General features: G+C 45.6%; 1 protein-coding gene and 6 non-coding genes across 7 annotated transcripts in view; 4 read left to right on the plus strand and 3 right to left on the minus strand.

Annotated features, from left to right (window-relative positions):
• Window positions 1–17,719, plus strand: part of LOC117997523 (histone H2B type 1-C/E/F/G/I) — an 881,166-nt gene that overhangs the window by 25,215 nt on the left and 838,232 nt on the right. The window lies entirely within an intron of this gene.
• Window positions 1,791–1,862, minus strand: TRNAW-CCA. The gene has a single exon. It is a non-coding gene; the product is annotated as a tRNA-Trp (tRNA).
• Window positions 4,120–4,192, plus strand: TRNAR-UCG. Its single transcript has one exon. It is a non-coding gene; the product is annotated as a tRNA-Arg (tRNA).
• Window positions 7,720–7,801, plus strand: TRNAS-AGA. Its single transcript has one exon. It is a non-coding gene; the product is annotated as a tRNA-Ser (tRNA).
• On the plus strand, window positions 8,137–8,209 carry TRNAR-ACG. The gene has a single exon. It is a non-coding gene; the product is annotated as a tRNA-Arg (tRNA).
• Window positions 9,682–9,753, minus strand: TRNAM-CAU. Its single transcript has one exon. It is a non-coding gene; the product is annotated as a tRNA-Met (tRNA).
• TRNAW-CCA lies at window positions 10,848–10,919 on the minus strand. The gene has a single exon. It is a non-coding gene; the product is annotated as a tRNA-Trp (tRNA).

Here is a 17,719-nt window from a genome sequence, read left to right on the forward strand (position 1 = left end):
TAAATATTAGCTACTGATTTTTATTTCATGCAACTTTTGAATGAACCACTGAAAGTCAGAAATTTTACCTTATTTCTCCAGTGGAACACACGTAGTGGGTGTTCCTGTTAGTGGGACTTTTAGAGCAGGCAGGGAGGCTCTAGCGGGATGCCCGGAGGCCAGCAAGGAGGCGGCGGTGGCCGGCTGTGGGGAAGGTCGCGGCCTGGCCTGGCAGCGTCCACGAGAGGCCGGATCCCAGCAGACAGGCCCAAGATGGCGGCGCCACGACAGGAAAGCCCCGTGAGGAAGAAAAGGCGGGAACCCCTGCTTCCGGTCCCCGGAATGAATAGCCCGCCCCCTACTTAACAACTGTCAATAAAAGATAGAAACACCCCTCCCCAGGGCTGGCAGCTCCAGGGTAATCGCTTGCTCGCTCGTGGGAGCTCCATCTCTTGCTCTCCCTCCCCTTTCCTTTCCTCCCCTCTCGCTGCCTCTCATGCTCTCTTATCGCCACAGTGCGCTTTTGCTTTCACAAACTTTCCCACTGGTGTTACTCATCCACTGTGCTATTTGTCGGGCCTTGAATTCGTCCTCGTGACAAGACCAAGAACCTTCGGCGAGGCCTGTGGATCTGGCTGGGGTGAGGTTCCAAGGCCTGGGTCTGCCCAGCTCCCCGCCGCGGAAGATGCAGCAAGCAAGAGAGAACATTCCTTTCAGAGGAAAGGTCAGGGACAAAGGCCCTGTCCTGGGGAGGAGCAAAGGTATTTGAGGAACTGAAAGAAGGCCTGTGTGACAGACAGTTGGCTATGTCAAGCAACAGGACATCAGGACAAGATTTGTGTTTAAAAATATGCATAATAAGGACTCCAGTTTAACTGAACAAGAGGAGATCTGGGAAGAGGAGTTAGGAGGTTCATGTCAACATCCAGGGCAAGAGATATTGATGGAAGAAAAGAGGTCCTTGCAGAGAACAGGATAGACATTTTAGGAAATAAAACTCAGCAGAACTCACTGCTCAGACCTGGAAGAGAAGATGTGTCCAGGATGGCTCTAGATTCCTGGCTCGGTGGGGGCAGGGTGGGGCGGACGAAGCTGAGAAGACTGCACACATTGTTAGAGGCAGACGCGCAAAGGAACAGTCAGGAAAGCAACCAGAGAAGAAAGAGGGAAACCAGACCACTAGGCATTCCCTGATGCCCAAGAAGAGAGTGTTTAAATTAAATCTTTCTTTAAAGAAGGTTGCCAAGGATGCACTGTCCATTTGGGGAATGCTTCCCCCATTTAGAATTCCAACGGCAAGCTAAGGGCAAAACAGGAATCACAATACATCCCACAAAACTCTGATAAGAGCGGATATTCTGTTCTTTCTATCAAGTTAGAAACAGGACCACAGGCCCAAAATGGAGTCACTTATGCTAAGCCCAATCACCAAACGGAGACTTAGACTTACCAGTTACAGTTTCAGCATCTCCCAGAAATGGAATCTTCAACCAGTCAGGCAATTAGAAATCACCCGGTCGGCACTAGTTAGGTCATCGGCCTGATAGATGCCTATCATCCTCTAAAGGAAAGTGGCTTTGCCTGAACCAATCTGTGTTTTGCTGGTAGAACTTCCTCGTTCCCAGTCCCTTCTGCCTATTAAAGTCTCATTTTGTACAACTCCCTGGAGTTGATGGGATACCGCCCAATTCATGAATTGTTCAATAAAGCCAGTAATTCACTCGGGAAATTTTGTTTTTTCACAATCATGACTCCTTGGAAAGCTCTCAAAACCTCTTGTTTCTTCTTCACCCTAAAAAGGTACCCATAGCTGACCCCGACGTGATTTGAACACGCAACCTTCTGATCTGGAGTCAGATGCGCTACCGTTGCGCCACGAGGCCACAGGGAAGGGCTTCTTCTCTTCTAAATTAGGATTAATTAATCCTTTCTTCTCTCCTTCAAGTTCTAAAGATTTATTTCTTTTTATTGATGGATTTGATCGTTTTTCTCCCCTCTATCCATAGCTTCGCTAATGCTTTGTTAAGAAAAGAAAGGAATCGAGGAGATTAAATACTGATGCAAAAACCCAAATGCTTCCTGTGGGGGAAAAAAACCTCAATGTTTTCTCATGCTCAGTCTTTCCACTGGTGAAAGTTCTCCTGTTTGGAGACAAGTCCTGTATGTTTTGGGTTGAGATCCACAATGAAACAGGAATCATAATAGTTATACATTTTGCCCTACTACTTTTCCTACAATTCACTAGACTTCTCCCTCTTCTGAAACAGGCCCCCAGCCCTGCCCGGCCCTGCAGTGCCCATCCTGGCCAGGTCCACCTCCCCACTTTCTCAGCGCCCGCCAGTCCCATCCTCAACCTGCTGAAAAGCTTAGTCTCAAAAGCCTAGTTTAAATGACATCTCTTTGCAACTGATGAATCACTAAACCCTACCTGTGAAACGAATAACACACTATATGTTAATTAATTGAATTTAAATTTAAAAAAATAAAAAATAAAATAAAAATAAATAAATAACATCTCTTCCTAAAACTCTCACTTGCTCCTCTCAGTCAGAACGGGTGGGCCTTCTGGTCTGTATAGAAGTCCACGAGCGACAACTCAGAGCAGGTGGATAATATTTATTGAGCTCTTACCATTTTCTGTTAGCCCTGTGTGTGATCTTCCTCCAGCCTTGTGAGTCTCAGAAAGTGCTCCCTGGAACCGGAGCATGAGTATCAGCTGGGAACTTGTTAGAAATGCACATCCTTGTCTGCACCCCAGAACCGCTGAGTCAGAAACTCTGGGAGTGGGCCCCAGAGGCCTACGTTTTAACAAGTTCTCCAGGCTATGGTGATTCAGGGGAAAGCGTGAGCATCACTGCTCCAGCCTGGAGATCACATACTTTCCTGCCTCAAGAAAATAAACATCCAGTCTTCCTCCAGGATGGAGGAGGGGCAGTGGATGAGTCGGCTAGGGCTGCCACAACTCGGGGTCACAGATTGGGTTCTGGAGGCTCGAAGCGGGAGATCAACCCTGTCAGCGAGGTTTGTAGACGGCTCTCTTCTCCCAGGGTCCACGTGGTGTGTCTTCCTGTGTGTATGTGTGTCCCAATCTCTTTTTATAAGGACACCAGGCATGTTGGGTCAGGGCCCACCCATATGACCTCACCCTACTTTATCTATATCTTTGGAAGCCCTACCTCCACATACAGTGACATTCTGGGGTACTGGGGGTTAGGGCTTAAGCATGTGAAGGAAGAGGGCAGTGAGGCACACAATTTCGCCCCTAACAGGCAATTTCCAGATGAAGCCCCCAAAGACAGTCCCTGACCTTGGCCCTGGGGCATGAGAATGGAGGGTTTATGGGTAAATCTGACTACCTCTTTGCTTTTCCACAGGACTTGCTTAGGATTCAGCTTTCTCGAATCTGACAAGTCAACTATCACACCTCCATCGTCTTTCCAGATCACAAAATTTTGTTGCTGTTTTTGTTCTATTTGAACTTCTATGTTGGAGTTGTTTTGAGCAGGGTTTCTGGAGTGCGCAGAAGTGAATTCTTGACTTTATCCACAATCTCTACCTGCCAAGGGGGTTCCGGGGGACAGGTAGCAATCCGGTGTCCTCTTTGTCTCCCCCACCCCCAGCCCTCAGCTCAAGCGTCCCCTCCTCACTGTGGCCTTTTCTCCCAGATCCCTGTCAGAAGATAAAGCCCTGTCTTATTGGTTATTGTCGCAACATCTTCCTCTCCTTGGTGGTTATCTCCATTGTAACTTTATTGTGTTTTTGGCCGTCAGGTTCAACTTGTTTCTCCAACTAGACTGTAGGATTTTTTTTTCTTCTTCAAGATCGCCTTTAAATTCCAGTTAGTTACCATACAATCTAATATTAGCTTCAGGAGTCGAATTCACTGATTCATCCCTTACATATAACACCCCTGCTCATCGCAGCAGGTGCCCTCCTGCATCCCCATCTCCTATTTCCCCCATCCCCCCACCCACCTCCTTCCAGGAACCCTCAGTGTGTTCTCCGTGGTTAAGAGTCTAGACTGGAAGATCTTGGGAAATGCCTTGGTTTACAATAATAAATTCCCTAGGTTGCAGTTACAAGGCCAAGATGAATTTCTTTCAACAAATTTTGGACACGCAGCCCATCAGGAGGCAGAAGGACCACGTGGCCTAATGGATAAGGCGTCTGACTTCGGATCAGAAGATTGAGGGCTCGAATCCCTTCGTGGTTGCTGCGGGGTTTCTCTATTGTCCACTTAAGACGCCGGGTTGGTTGCTGGGGGCCCACTTTTCCTCCTGCTGTTTTCTCGGGTACCGGCTCCTTTTCACGTTAACCGAATAGCTCCTCCCCCGGGTCTGTCGCCTCCGCACCTTCCTTCCTTTTTGTTCCTTTGTTCCCCTGCCCCCGAGCGTCTGTCCCACGAGAGCAGCGCAGTCCCTTGTCTGGGCCGCAGACCAGCCGCCGCACCTGGCCAGCCCCCCGTCCCTCTCAGCGCTCCCCTCGGCCTACAAAGTCAGCAGCTTTGGGGCGCGGTCCCGGGCCCTGCGGGCTGCCCGACGCCCCCCAGGCTCTCCCCGCCCCTCGGCGCCAACACCCGCGACCGAGCGCCCCGCACCTGCCCACCTGCGCACCCGCGCTCCACGGCTGCCGTTGGAACCCCAGGAATGCCTGGGCGCGGGGAGAGTCAGGAGGAAGGTCGAGCTTCACGACAGCCTCTAACAAGTGTCGGGGCGTGGGGGAGTTAGAAGACTCACCATCTGCGATCCCCAGAGAAATCAGACACTCCGCAGAGAGCATTCACGATCTCAAAACCCTTAGGACCCTTAGGGGTTTGGGGAAACAGCGTGTGCGAGGTGTTAAAGGACCACCCCAAGATTACTTGCTAATTGCAAAGGGAAAAAGAAAGCCCCGAGGGGACCGCTCTATCTTCACGATCGGTGGATATCCTGACAAATGCCTCCTCGTGTGGAGTAAGTACCGTCGCAAGTAAGTACAGTGGCAAGCCCCAATTTTTCACCTGAATCTAATCTAACCAAAATGGACGTAATCGATCATTTCGACTTAACTTCTAGTCTAATGAGGGTCAGGGAATAAATTAAAAGTAGCCTTGAAGAAACAATCCGGATCAAGAGTGTGGGACATTCTACAAGACAATTGGCTTGGATTTTTTTAAAAAGTCAGTGTCAATACCAGCAACGAGAAGCTGGCATGCTGTTCCGAACTAAAAGGGACTAAGGAAACATTACAAATCAAATGCAATGCAGGCATGAACTGTGATTGGATCCTGGTTAGAAACGCCAGCTCCAGAAAATATACTTAGAGAAAGTATAAAATATACTTAGAGAAAAATATACTTAGAGAAATTTAAATAACGCTGGCATAGTAGATGTTTTTATAAAGAATCACTGGATTTTTTTTCCTTATGACAATGGTGTCATGGTTATATAAGACACGTGCATAGCTGAAACACGTGTACGTGTGTAGGTAGGATGCATCATGATGTCTGCAAAGGAATTTTATATTCCAGAAGAAGAAGGTAGATAAGATTAATAGGGCAAAATGTTAACAGTTGTTGAATCTGGATGGTGGGTATACAGATAATCCCTTACTCTTTCAACTTTTCTATATGTTTGAAAATTTTTATAGTATAAGTTCCAATTTAAAAAAAAAAAAAAAAGGCTTGGCAGAAGCTGTCCTATTTAAACGGAGGCCCTAAAGAAAGGGCACAGAGCTCCAAGGAAATAAGGCAGAGGGTCAGCTTGAAGAAGTGTGTGAGGAAGGGCAGGTCCTTCCTTGGTTCAGGAGTCCCAGGCTCCCTTGACAGATGGCCCAGAAAGGAAGCTGAGAAGGTCAGAGAGATGTCCAAGATGAGGGCCCCCTATGCCATTTGTGATCTTCCTTGTAGGCTTCAGAGGCTTTAAGGAGGGGAGGGCCACAATCAGATGGGCATTCTCAGTCGCTGCCAACCTAGCCCTACCTACAAAATCTGCCCTAAAATACATCTCTGGTGTCCACTCTCATTGCTGCCCCTCCCTGGATCTCTCCAGAAAAACAATGTTCCAGCAAGACAGAACTTTCTTCAGTTTCTCTCATATTCTGTGAGGTTTAGGTCTAGAACACCACACCCCTTTCCAACTTGGCTAACTCTTACACATCCTTCAGATCTGAGCTTAAATATGATTCATTCCACATATAGTCACTGAGTACCATTTACCCATTCAGAGGTAATAAAGGTAGAACTGGACACTTTCTTCGTGAAATTTGGAGTCTAATGAGTGACTTTCCAAGCAACCATCCAAGATGTCCACGTCTGGGACCGAGCATGACTCCTGTAGGCCACTTGGCCCACTGGACCCCTCACTTGTCATACTCACTTGTAAATGTTCACTTCTATAATTGTTTACTCTGGAAATCCCTCAAGGAGTGGCTATATTTTTCTTGCTCTCCATTGAATGAGCAGCACTTAGCAGAGTGCTCGGCACGTCATTGGGCTCAGAATAAAATTTTTGAAAGAATGAAGCAATGAATGAATCAGTTCAAGGACAAGAGCCTGGGAGCCAAAATACTTTGAAGAAGTCGTTGCAATAACCCCGATGACAAACTGTAAGAAGTTCATCTAAGAAAATGCACCTGTGTGGCTTGGGAGGAAGAGCCAGATTTGAGAAATAATTAGGAGGTTGAATTGAAGGCCTGGTTACCAACGGGCAATGGGGTGAGAGTCAGAGAAAGGAAGAAAGTTAAGTCTTTGGTTTTGGCTCCTGATAAAATTTGGTTTGTTGAAGGAGGTTCAAGTTTGGGGGGAAAGGGTGGAGCATTCATTTTGGGATGTCTTGCTTTTGAGATGCCCAGGCACTTGCAAAAAGAAATTACTAGAACAGCTATATATTATGAAGCTCAGAAGAGAGGTCTGGACTGCAGATAAATTTTCAATCCATCAGCACATGAGCAGTGGTTTATCAGTCACGTCTTATCCTTCTTCTGTTCACAGAATGGAGCTATTGATGAAGGACAGAATCATCTACTTGTGCAATAATACACCCACACATATACATACAGATAAGATTGTGATAATGGTTGTACAGTTTCAGAAATGTGGAGATCCTAGGGATCTGCTCTTGCTTGAAGATGATCTTTGCGAATATCTTTAAACTATCAACCACAGAGTATCAGATGTAGCTGTTCTTCCCCTCATGAGAGAAGGTGCCATGCAATGAAGTGGATTTGACTTTCAGAAATATTTTCTACTTCCCCGTTTCATTCAAAAATATTCTACCAGCTGCTTTAAAATATTTTGAGCTTTACCAAGAAACAGGAGATAAGTTTCCTTGTGGAACATTTTGATGGGTCCCCTTTCTCGAATTTAAAATGATGCTTACAATAGCTGACATTTACTGAGCCCTTATTCCAGGCGCTGTATTAGGTGTCTGGAGACATAGGGTACCTGCGAGGACATCTTTGTCAGATTATTTATTGAGGATAAATTTCCCACTCCTGCAAGAATATGAGGATTTTTAAAGGATTATTTAAAGGGGATTATTTAAAGAGGATTATTGCAATATATGGCTGATTTGCTTTCTAGAAAAGACCCAAAGAGCATTTTCAACTTACCACGTGCTGGAATGGATGTTGGTTGATTCCTTTCCGGTTTCATTAATGGGGATCCTTTGGTTTGCTCTCTTGTATTACTAAATCCTAAAGTAGCCTAGAATACATGATATATGGTAACATGGAGGAGATCGAAAAAACTTTACAGTAGCTGTAGTCGTGGCCGAGTGGTTAAGGCGATGGACTAGAAATCCATTGGGGTCCCCCCGCGCAGGTTCGAATCCTGCCGACTACGAGACGTGGCCTTTTTACACATCTGCACCTTCTCTGCTCAGTGTAATTTATCTTCAATTACAGGCTACTTTTAAACACATTAAATATTCCCTCAGACTTTTTCAAGTTACACCAAAATGGAGTTCTTATTGACCACAAAGGAATCATACTGTGTGAGTAAACTAAAGCAAAGGAACCAATAGAAAACTCTTTTGTTTGAATTCTGAGGTTTTGGGGTTGGAAATCCTGGTAATAGGGAAAAAGGAAGTTGAAAGACAAGATTTCACACATTCATATTTAGAGCAACATAGCAAATCCACTACTTCCTTTTTCTGTAAGTAAATCGCGACTCTGTGCGGGCCAGTGGCGCAATGGATAACGCGTCTGACTACGGATCAGAAGATTCCAGGTTCGACTCCTGGCTGGCTCGCTGTTTTGGTTATCCTCTTTGAGGTCCCCAATTCTCATCTTTTTTAGGCCACTGTAATTGCACGTATAAATTTTTTTATTTTTTAATTTCTTTTGTAATATCATTTTACACAAAGTGACAAAAATGTTAATAATATAGTCTCCAGAAATAGTTCACTACTCTTTTCTCACATACGTAAATTTTCTTTAAATCACATCATTAAATTGATTGTTTTCAAAATTGACTAGTCCTCACATTAGATGATAAAAACTTAACAGAAGGAAGACCTTTCAAATGCATCATTTTTTGAAAGTAAAGATTGGGAGTTTCACAAAAAGAGTACTTCTAAGTACCAAGTACCAATTCTTTTCTTTTCTCTCTTTTTTTTAAGATTTAATTTTTCAAGGCAGTTTTGGGTTCATAGCAAAATGGAGAGGAAGGTACCACGTGCACTGCCTCCCCCAATATCAACATCCCCCACCAGCGTGGCACATTTGCTATAATTGACGAACCTACTTTGACACATTGTAATCACCCAAAGTTTATAGAGGACATTACAGTTCACCCTTGGTGTTATAGTTCTGTGGGTTTGGACAGACGTATAATGACATGTATCCATCGTTACAGTATCACGCAGTGTATTTTCACTGCCCCGCTCCCCCATCCTCTGCGCTCTCTGTGCTCTGCCTATTCGTCCTCTCTCCACCCACCCGCCTCTGGCAACCACTGATCATCTGGTGTCTCACCATAGTTTTGGCTTTTTCAGAATGTCACGTGTTTGGAATCATATAACATGTAGCCTCTCAGCTTGGCTTCTTTTACTTAGTAATATGCATTTAAGGCTTCTCCATGTCATCTAATGGCTTGGTAGCTCATTTCTTTTTAATGCTGAATAATATCTCATTATCTGGGTGGACCCACTGGAGGGCATCTTGGTGGCTTCCAAGTTTTGGCAATTACTAATAAGGAGCTATAAACATCTGTGTTCAGGTTTTTGCATAGATACATATTTCAACTCCTTCGGGCAAATAACGAGTAGTGCAATTGCTGGGTTGTATGGTGAGAGTGTGTTTAATTTTGTAAGGAACTGGCAAGCTGTCTTCCCCCGCCCATGGCTGTACCATCTTGCATTCCCACCAGCAGTGAATGAGAGTTCCTGTTGCTCCACATCCTTGCCAGCCTTTGATATCAGTGTTCTGGATTTTGGACATTCTACAAGGTGTGTTGTGGTATCTCATTGTTGTTTTAATTTTCATTTCTCTCATGACCTATGATGTGGAGCACCTTTTCATATGTTTTAAAAAACATGCCAAAGGGCTTATCAGACACCACCAAAGATCTATAGATGGCATATTGCAAATTTTGTTAGGTTTTTATTTCTATCCTTTTGACATAGACATAATTTAAAGAATCAAACCTTTCACAAGATTTGTAACAAGAATTCATCTCTTCTTTCCTGCTCCCTCTGCTAAGGGGAGGAAAAGAACCAAGCCTAGCAGAGGATGGTTTCGATCCATCGACCTCTGGGTTATGGGCCCAGCACGCTTCCGCTGCGCCACTCTGCTGTGGGTAGTTGTGCCCTCATAGTTAATATTCAGCTCTTCCCTAGTTTGTCTCCCCCCCCCCTTCCCCTCAATCTGTAGAGATAAAAAACAGGTTTTCATTTTTCCCTTCAGAGTAGTAATTTGTCTTTTGTAAGGCGGTAGCCCTGAGCCTGAATTAACTCCTAAGAAAGGGGTTAAAAAGAAATGGAAAAAGCTTACTGTGGATTTGCTTCTCCGGTGCTCGGAGGCGTGCTCAGATGGGATATCTGTCACTGTGTGCTATGTGAAGGTTACATTATAGCACAATGTCTGCTGATAACCCAAATGCCGTGTCTTAAACTTATTCTAAGTTATGCAAAATGATGGATGCTGATGACGTAAATGTGCTTTCCCTTTCTCCCATGCTGTAATGTGATGGTTCATAATCTGTTGATGGCGGACGGAAGTCTGGAGCCCCAGGTGAGAGTAAGATGTACATTCTTGCACATAATCTTGACATAGAGTTTTAGGGGGTTCAAGGAACTTCTAGCCCAGAAGACTAACTTTCTCTCATTCCCTGTAGTCTCAGTTTGACAAACAAAACTGTGTTCAGTTTTCTGCATCTGGAAAGGAACTGACCTCTTCTGTGATTTGAAGTGATAAGGAATCCCAGAGATCCAAGGGTGGACTTGCTGTGGGACCTCTCTGGCACGGAAAAGCTGACCCATGTGTGGCGCGGGTGAGCTAAGGTCACCTCCTAGAAGCAGACTAGTTGCCTGAGAAGATCTGCTAAGGTTCGGAAGGTTAGAAAGACATGTGGATGAAGAGATGGGTCTGCGAGCACAGAAGTGAGCATGAAGAGAAGGCTGAGAGCATTGGGAATATTAATGGACGAGTTGGTGAAAAGTGAAAATCAGAACATTTGCAATAAAGGAGTAAAAGTGTTTCTATGAGCCCCCCAAAAACCCAAAGGTACAATACCGACGTTGCATCTTCCTCTGTATGCTGCCTATTATTTACTTTTTAAAGGTATTTTAATGAGAGCAGCCAAGGTGGGAGAAAGCGGGGAAGGCACCTTTCTCTTCCTCCTACATCTCGCTTCCCAGACCAGGACCTTCCACAGACGCTAAAACTACTGACCCCGACGTGATTTGAACACGCAACCTTCTGATCTGGAGTCAGACGCGCTACCGTTGCGCCACGAGGTCCCCGAGGCCACCCCCGATTTCTTTACCTGTCAACCTGATCCGTGAAATTCATTTTCTGCACTCGGTGAAGACCACACAGATGAATACCATGTAATGCCTGGCCGCCTGCTGGATCAAAATGCTGTCCGTCCGATCACTCCCCGATTCTGCCTCCCAATTGCTTCTATTTACAGTCCTTCCTCTCCTATCTCATTCCTGGTTTTCTCCATATACATAAAAAAAAAAAAAAAATAGATGTTTGGGGGAGTTTTGTTGCTTTTTGTCTTTTTAGAAAAATGGACATTTTGTCTTTTTAGAAATATGGCTATTGAAGGCTGTCGCTCTGGAGCGGCGTGGAGGTAGGGGAGGGAGCAAAGAAAGATTGTGTGTCCTCTCTCTCCCCAGCCAGGGCAACCAGGGCGGGGTTCGAATTTGTTTCCCGAGCGTAGCTTCTAGCTGGTGCGTCCGGGAAGGAGGTGGACGCGGGGGCTGCGCGCTGTGACCCGCGCTGTGACCCCCGTCGCACCCCCCGGGACAGATCCCCGCACCCTCTGCTCTCCGGTTTCGGGGAAACGTGGTTGCTTTCATACTGCCGGAGTCCTCCAGGATCTGATCCCTAGGTCTCAAACTGCCCCCGAAAAGAGCAAGGGATCTTCTGTGCGAGCAAGTAGGTAATTCTGGCCCCGGGGGTTTTGGCTGCTGAAAGCTCCTGTCTTGAGACCTGGAGACCCTGCTCATGAATCTCGGGGGAATTTTTCCGGAGACCTGACATCATGCAGACCATCCCCTCAAATGGTCAGAGGTCTCTTTGAACTCCTGGAAAAGGATACTCTGAAAAGAGATCCACTGTTGTAAAACAGACGCACTTTTCTCCGGAAATTAGGGTTTTTCTCTCTTTATCTTGAAAAATCGGTCCAGAGCCCAGGACTCGGGGTAGGACTTGCAAAGGAACGTTATAAATACTGGCTTGATGGAGTGTGTGTTTGACCTTGCAGGTAGAGAGTAGCCTTGGCAGGTTCCCTGCGGGTATTCGCTAGTACTCACTCCGTGCGGTGGTGCGGCGAGGTTGGGGATCTGGGAGACGACGTGTGGGAGCCCGCGGCCCTGGGAGGTGAGATGAGCCGGCCTCTCAGAAGGTGAACCACCAAAGGTTTGGTAGAATCTGGGGCCGCTTACAAAAAGAATGGGTGAACAGCTGTGCTGCCACCAGAGAATCCTGTGTGATCGTTGTTGGCTGAAAGTTGTAATTTATACCTGCCTCGCCTACCTGTAAAATGGGGATAATGATTTTAGCGCCTGCCTCCTAGGATTGCGTTGATAAACGTCATGTATTCTAAATGAGCACAATAAGCTCTCAATAACAGTAAGTGGGGTGTCTGGTTGGCTCAGTGGAGAGAGCATGCAACTCATGATCTGTGGCTTGTGAGGTCAAACCCCATGGCAGGTGTAGGGATTATTAAGCAAGTGGACAAACTTTAAATAAGTGTTAGTGTAATTACTATCACTAGAAAGCTTGCTGAAATTCTTTTAAGTAATCTCTACACCCAACATGAGGCTCAAACTCACAACCCCAAGATCAAGAGTCACACACTCCACCGACAGAGCCAGCCAGGTGCCCCTAAGGCTTGCTGAAATTCGTAAAAGCATTTGCACACATCACCAGCCTGGTTTGGCAGACTGTGGTAAAGTTTACATTTGTCACTTGTTAGTTTCCTCCATAGATTTAGAGTTTGCTGTCATCAAACAGAATTAAATGAACCGGCTTATCTCAAATGTTAGAACTATTGGGGTTTTTTTATAAGTAAAATTTTAAAAATTAGTAAAAACAGCTCTCATCCCAGGTTACAGCTAAAATCAGACAGGCATTGACAAAGCAGGACTGCAGATGAATGTGCAACCTAACATCAACTCAAATCAACAACTGAAATTTAAAACTCAGTGAAACACGTAACTCATAGAAGTTTCTTTATTCATTGTTTCAGTTGATGTTTCATGATAAGTCACAGCGCAGCTGATTTCTGTCTGGTTGTTTATAATCAATAGTTGCTAATATTGAAGGGGTTTGGGATAATATTTTAGAATTAAATTGTTATTCATTCTCACTAACAAGTTCCCAGAGCACCAAGTTGCTTCTCTCACTCCTTGCCTTGTTTTGCTGCATGGGTACATTTTCATTCCCAGAGCCAGAGACCCATGATCCCAGGTCTTGCAGACTTGGTTTTGCTAATTACCCTATTCCAATCTGAGGCTCAGGCAAGTGAGTTTTCAGGAACCCTCCACGCCGGGGTCGTAGCACCAAATCACCCTCACAGTTTATTTTGATCTTGAGCCTCGCTTCTGATAGCTGGCTTTGTCTTTGTGTGCATGTTTTCTGTTTCTACCTAGTGCCTATCCCGGAAACTTGGATCTAGTCCTGGAGAGCTAAGGAAAGGGACTCCAGGAATAAGCCCTTTGGTTTTGGCCAGCACCCCACCACCACCACCACAGACTGTCTCCTGCCCGCCATCACCCACCTACTGACAGATTCCCACCATATCAGTAGCTTGTCTGGGTCTCCAAGTGTCTTTGTTCCTGTCACACATCTCATTGCTGAGATCTTCACACCCTCTTTGACAAGATACATTGCTGAAATCTGACTGCTCACCTGAACACAGACACACACACACACACCCCGTCTGCTACCACCTCCTCTGAGTGGTCCCCCCCCACTTGGCTGGGTTCTCTCCTGATTCCTGCAATGAGCCACTCTCAAGCCTCCTCCACCTGCTACTCGGTGGGCCAAGTTTCGGGCTGCCCCTACCATGCCAACATAAATTTATGTTTGTGGTAGAAAACAGAGGTCAAGTGTAATTGTGCATGTTTAAACCTAATTAAAACATTCACACCCATTATTGTGGTTATTATCAAAAAAGAAAGACAAATGATGGTGTTGGCAAGATATGGACAAATTGGAATTCATACATCGCTGGTAGAAATGTAAAATGATGCAACCACTGTGGAAAGCAGTACGGTGGTTCCTCGAAAAGTTAAACATAGACTCACCATATGATCCGGCAATTTCACTTCCAGGTATATAATCAAAAGGATTGAAAGCAGGGACTCGTACAGACACTGTACTTGTGATATTTTATCATATGGGAGAATTCCACTTACATGGGGGAGCCTAGAATAATCAAATGCAGAGACAGAAGGTAGAATGTGGTCATAGGGACTGAGAGGGGGGAATGGGGAGTTCTTCTTTAATGGGGACAGCCTTTCGGTCTAAGATGATGAAAAAGTTCTGGAGATGGGTGGTGGTGATGCTTTCACAACAATGTCATTGCTTTCAAGCCACTGAATTTACTCTTAAAAATTGTTAAAATGGCAAATTGGGTTATGTATATTTCACCACAATAAAAAAATAACTACAAAGCTAATTAAAAGAGAAAGGCAGAGGGGCAGACATAAGGAGGAACTGGAGGTTAGAAAAGACAGCCACAGAGGTGCAATATGATGACTTTTTACTGTCCCCTCTTTGGGTGCAGAAAAATGACCACTGGCGGGTGTGTTGTGGGTAGAGTTGGCACCCCCCCCCCCACCTCTCCCCTCTGTGCTCTGTCCCCGCCACACTGGCCTCAGTAAGGGAAAAATCATGAAAGTTTCTTTGAGGAGGGAGGCAATGTCCTCTTCACGCTTCCTTCCTCAGAGTGTCTCCTTAAAAACACAATATGCTCAATATGAGGTCACAATTTTTGATTTTACAATGCAAGGTCGGACCCTCAGCTATAAACCCATACCCCTGAAATTAACTCAGGAGTCTCTCATGAGCTATACAAAAGATACAAGCTACATCCTTTGTCTCTCAGGGAAATAGAACTTCCGGTGGATACATTTTTACCAGATAAATTACTTTTAACTGTATAAATTTGTGTGGATTTTTCCAGACTTTGTAGCCACTTTTGTGCTACCTTATACACATGTAAATCTGATAATGTTTAAATAAGTCATAAATTGTGTTCCCTCTTCTAACTGGTAGAGAGACATCTTTTGTTGGCAAGATTAGTTTGTCTCCCTGCTCCGGGCTGGTCCCACCTCAGGGCCTTTGCACTTGCTATTCCCTCTGCCTGGGCTGTTCTTTCATCAGATTTTTTCACAGCATGTCCCCTCACCTTTGAGGTCTTTGTCAGCTTCCCTGTCTACTCTTATCAAATCACATCCCTTCCTCTCTTCACATCTTTTTTCCTTGCTTTATTGTTCTCTGTAGTGCTTAGCAGCATCTCGCATACTATATATTTTATTCATACATTTATTACCTATTAAAAGCCAAGACACAGCCACTTCAGGGCTCCATGTGGGAGGTCAGCTTGCCGTTGGAGTATGTTTCCAGGGGTTACAGCACCCCCTCCCCACCACAGCAGGTCTACTGCTCCCTGCTAAGAACAAACACCAGGGAGTTTACCCACAGGGGTAGCCGCCTTCCTAGAAAGCAGACTCTCAGACCTGATACACGCCACTCCTTTGGTTGTGGACCCCCTGTGATCCAGAACACGTAGTTAATTATTGCGGCAAAGGCTGCTGTGGTCGACTGATCAAAGTCTGTTTCCTTTTCCTCTTGGAAACACAACTGTCTCAGCCCACTGGGGGGCTGAGCTAGCACAGACCGGGGGGATGAACAACAAACATTTCTTTCCCACAGTTCTGGAGGCTGGGCGTCCAAGATCAAGGCGCTGGCAGGTTCGGGATGGCTGTGTCCTCACATGGCAGAGGGGGCCCCCCGGGGAGCTCTCGGGGGGGTCTCTTTTATAAAGACACTAATTCCATTCATGAGGCCTCAACCTAATCACCTCCTGAAGTCCCTCCCTCCAAATACAATCACACCAGGCATTAGGTTTCAACCTAGGAATTTGGGGGAACACAAAAATTCAATCTAAAAGACATTTCCTAGCCTCCTTTGCAAACGAGGGATAGCCATGTGGCTGGGATCTAAACAAGGGACTATGGAAGAACTGTAACCAGCCAGGTAGTAACTTTGAGGCTTGACCCAGGAGAACCTCCCATGAAAGCTCTTCTCTCTGTCTCTCTTTCTGTCAAATGCCAAGGATCAGCAGAGGACTCCATGGCCCCAGACTTCAGTCACATCATGGTCCCTTAGCAACCGTGCAAAGACCAACCAGATCTGCATTAGAGGTTGCCTGAGAGAAAAATATTTATTGAGTTGAAAAACTGAGATCTGTGGGTTTCTGGGTTACAGCAACTGAACACATCACTAATAAAACAATGTTTTCTTTTTCCTTTCTTATTAACCTCCCATATTTCAGTGCTCAAACTCCAGCTCTAGTAAGTAAAACATCCTCACAATCTGTCTACCAAGTGAGAAGGTAACAGGGATTAGCAGCACACACATATAGCTACGTCTATGGCAAAAAATACACGGGTTTCTCCAACATTCTAAGCATTATCAACTCATTAACAATGCATAATTGTTCTGTAAGCTAATTTAGGGTTCCTCCTGCACGTCACTTCCTCACCCTAAAAATCCAAGCCGAGCAAAAATATATAAATGGATTACTACTCTTCAGCAAATGTAATACTACCCTAAAAATCACATATCAATGTGGAGACTTTTTAGGTGTGATCTTATTTTAAACTGACTTTCCACTTTCTGCTCACTCTGATAAAGGCAAATACTTTTAAGTGCCCTTCATTGTTCACGGGGCTACTTGGGTTCCTGGTCATTCCCAGGCTGTGCATGCTGGGAAATGTTTAATAGTTGGCTCTCTAGGGGAAAAACGTCATCCTGGTCTGCAATATTTGCCAGCTTCCATGATACAAATTCTCCTGCTGTAGCTGATGCAAGTGACAGATGGGAAGGCACTGAAGTCATTGAATGCTGAGCTGGGGAGGGAGGTGCACGGCTGGCTCCCTGTGAGCTTCTCCAGAACACCACGGAGGTCTCACGGAACATTTTCTCAGCAGTAATAACAAGAAGCAGCTAATATTTATTGAGCACTCACTACGGGCCAACAACATTTCTCTGAATTTTCTTATGCTGCTATATAGAATTATAGTCAATCCTCACAACGGTGTGTGAGGTTGGTGTTGAAGATGTGAAAGAATTGCCCGAGCAGCTGGAAGCTAGATGCTAACACGACTAAACATAAACAATGTACCGAGAGTAATCAGCCGAGGCCACTCTGTTCCCTGTAATAGAACAAGTTGGAGACGATCACTCCATAACTATGTCTGAAACAAGAAAGAGATAAGGACACTCTCCAATCACCCCCCCTTTCCAGCTTAGCAGAGTGACTGCCCTCTGACCAATGACATGGCCAGCCCCCTTCAGACCTCCTTCCTCCCCGAGGCCCCCAGCACTGAACTGCCTGCGCCTGACCACACCCCATCCAGGACTAGTGTCTGATTTCCCCCCACTAGCCCTGGAGGCATAGCTTCTCCCAACCCCCTCTTAGCTAGAGGACCCGAGATTCCTGGAGCTGACACTCTCCCCCAGGCAACAGCAAGTTAGATAAACCTAACTCGGTTTGGCTACAGGTGCATCCTGGAGGTCCCTGGTCAATGGACTTTAACCATGTTAGCGGCTTCACTTTACAGGAGAGAAAATTCAGGTTTAACGTTAGGAGTCCTTAGGGAGTCTGTCCTCTGAGATAGGATTTCACACAGGAGGGTGGCCTGGCCCGCCAACAAGGAGCAGATGATCTGAGCTGCATTTGAAAGGCCTTGCCAGAGGGAGGAGGATGAGGAACTGGCTGCCAGGATGAGGACTCACAGGAGGGTAGCTCCGATTAGCCACAGAAAGACGCTGTTATTGCTCCTAAAGATGGGGG

This window comes from Mirounga leonina, unplaced genomic scaffold, assembly GCF_011800145.1.
Source record: "Mirounga leonina isolate KUSES-001 unplaced genomic scaffold, KU_Mleo_1.0 Mir_366, whole genome shotgun sequence".
Classification (NCBI taxonomy): Eukaryota; Metazoa; Chordata; class Mammalia; order Carnivora; family Phocidae; genus Mirounga; species Mirounga leonina.